Source organism: Triticum dicoccoides, chromosome 5B (assembly GCF_002162155.2).
Source record: "Triticum dicoccoides isolate Atlit2015 ecotype Zavitan chromosome 5B, WEW_v2.0, whole genome shotgun sequence".
Lineage (NCBI taxonomy): Eukaryota > Viridiplantae > Streptophyta > Magnoliopsida > Poales > Poaceae > Triticum > Triticum dicoccoides.
In genome coordinates this window covers 722186914-722189264 of record NC_041389.1, presented here as the reverse complement: position 1 = coordinate 722189264, position 2351 = coordinate 722186914, and the positions used below count along the sequence as shown (strand labels likewise).

The 2351-nt window shown below is 45.2% G+C and overlaps 1 long non-coding RNA gene across 1 annotated transcript; it reads left to right on the top strand.

The window, feature by feature from the left end:
- The first annotated feature begins 351 nt into the window (after window positions 1–351).
- On the top strand, window positions 352–1935 carry LOC119306863. Its single transcript, XR_005149061.1, has 4 exons — window positions 352–492; window positions 574–636; window positions 1170–1226; window positions 1737–1935. It is a non-coding gene; the product is annotated as an uncharacterized LOC119306863 (long non-coding RNA).
- The last annotated feature ends 416 nt before the right edge of the window (window positions 1936–2351 follow it).

The following is a 2351-nucleotide window of genomic DNA, read 5'->3' as shown; positions in this document are numbered from 1 at the left end:
GGCCATCCAATCCAACCGTAGCAGTCGGGAGGGCGGCGCCGGCGGCGGCGGTCTGCACTGACGCAGCAGCCTTCTGGCCGTGGCATTGTGCCGGCCCCAAACCCCAGGGCTCGGCATGGCTGCGGCCGTGGTCGCTTCCTCCTCCTCCGGCCCATCTCCGGTCCGGTCCAATCCAATTCAATCCAAGGTACGTGGTCTCGCCAGCGCATTTCTTCTTATTTCCCTCAATCGATCGCTGTTTCACGGCTGTGCGCACCTCCTCTGCTTCTCACTTGTGCTTCTTCTTGTGTTGGATTGGATTGGGTTGGGTTTGATTCGGCATGCAGGCCATGGAGCGAGCCAAGGCGCAGCTGCGTCCGTCTGCGTGCTTCTTCTCATCCTGGTGCGTACCATGGTGAGAAGACAAGGCAGAGGCAGGTGCTCCCGATGGATGGACGCCGGCGATTGAGGCTGCTCACTTAGGCTACGTTTGATTCGAGTCCAGATAACTAGGTTTCCTTTCTGTCCATTCAGCTTGATTATTGCTAGTGAAATTCCTCCGCTTATGCCGCGCCACTGCTTGTGATGTTATAGTGTATGCGCCTGCTTGTGCGGACTGATGGCGAATGCAAGTGCGTGCACAATGATGATCCTCTGGTCTGGTCTTCTTGTGATTTTATTACTACTAGTTACTGAATGGATGATGTGCATCTTTCTTCAGTTTGATTGAAAATTGTCCCCCTTTTTGTGCATGCATACATCTGCCCACTAATTAAGCCACCAGAATCTTTTAGTTAGGGCTTAATAATAATATATGTCAATGGTGTGACTCTGTGTTTACATTGTCTCCTATAGTAGAATTATTATGGATGGTTCTCTAATCTACTAGTGTTGTATCCTGTAGAGGCGAGTATGTATTTTGTTCTACACATGATGATGCAATTATGGACTGCTGTTTGTTTCCTAGCTATGTACTGCCATCATATAAATGCCTGCCATGTTCTAGATTAGCCAACCATTGGTGGCTTGTTTCAGTTTAATTTAAATGACCATGGGTGCGTGCAAAGGGTGAACCACAACACACTAGTTAGTAAGTGCACAACTCTGTCTGTATACTTACCAATTGATGTGGTAAATATGCACCTATAAGGATTGCTACTGGTAACTGAATGATATGCTTCTTCGACCAGGCCACCTACAATAAGCTACTCACTGAGGTGTCCAAGTACAAGCAGACCACGCCCTAGGTGATCTGGTCTTCTTGCTTGCTTTTTAGCTGTGAGAATTGAGATCTCGGGATGGTGGGTTATGTGGATCGGTGTCCCCTGGTTAAGTCTTTTGCTGTGATGCTCTGTTTTGGGGTCAGTCAGTAGTACTCTGTGATGGTCTGGTTCTCCTAGCATGGGGCATATATGATTTTGCTATGAATTGTTTGCATGCCCTTTTGGATGCCAGTTTCTGCTGCTGCATCAGTTTTTATTACATCAGTAGCTAGTGGTGAACGGTAACAACTCCACTTGTTAATGTTTTTATTACATCAGTAGCTAGCGGTGAACAATAATAACTTATGGTTTATGTTGTGGCTTGGTGCAATGTAATCTTGTGGTACTTCCATGATTCTGCCGGCTGATTTTATATCTTATTGTATTCTTTATATTATAGCTGTCTCCCATGATTCTGCTCGTATCCAACCATTATGTTTGCTTTGTTTCAGTTTCATTTTCCGTGACTTTGTTGTTTAATGTATCTGCCTGCAGATAGACTGGGATGATTCTACACCAAGTCGGTCTTGTTGGGCACGATCCTGTTATGGAGAAGCTTAAGATTTCTGACACCATTGCTCCTATGTTCTCTGGAGATGTTGGCATGGCTGACCTGTTGGTGGGACCAGATTGTGTCTGCTTCTGCCGGTGCAGGAGCTTCTTCCCCTGCGCCTCTGTTGTCCGCATGTCTAGTTGATTGGTTCTGCTCACTTCCTGCTGAATCGTTCAGACTTTGTAGCGCTCATGAGCCTTTTATGTTGCACCTATGCTTGATCTATGAAGTGATACATCTGAAATTTCCTACATATCTTAGTTGTTGGGCCTAGTAGTTGCTGGTCCGTTCTTGTGCATTGGTTCTGCTCTGAGAGTCTATTTGTTGCTTGCAATACTACTATTGATTTAACTAGATTTTGTAGCTTGTTGTCAAAACTTCAAACGACCTGAACTTGCGCAACGGTTCTAGTCCGAAAATCATCTGTATTCACAATGATATGTTAGCTTGTAGTCAAACTTGATCATGAGTCTGTTAGCATGTAGTCAAACTTGAATATGAATTTGTATAGCTCTTTATTGTTCTGAACAGACTGTATAGCTCTTTATTGTTCTCCA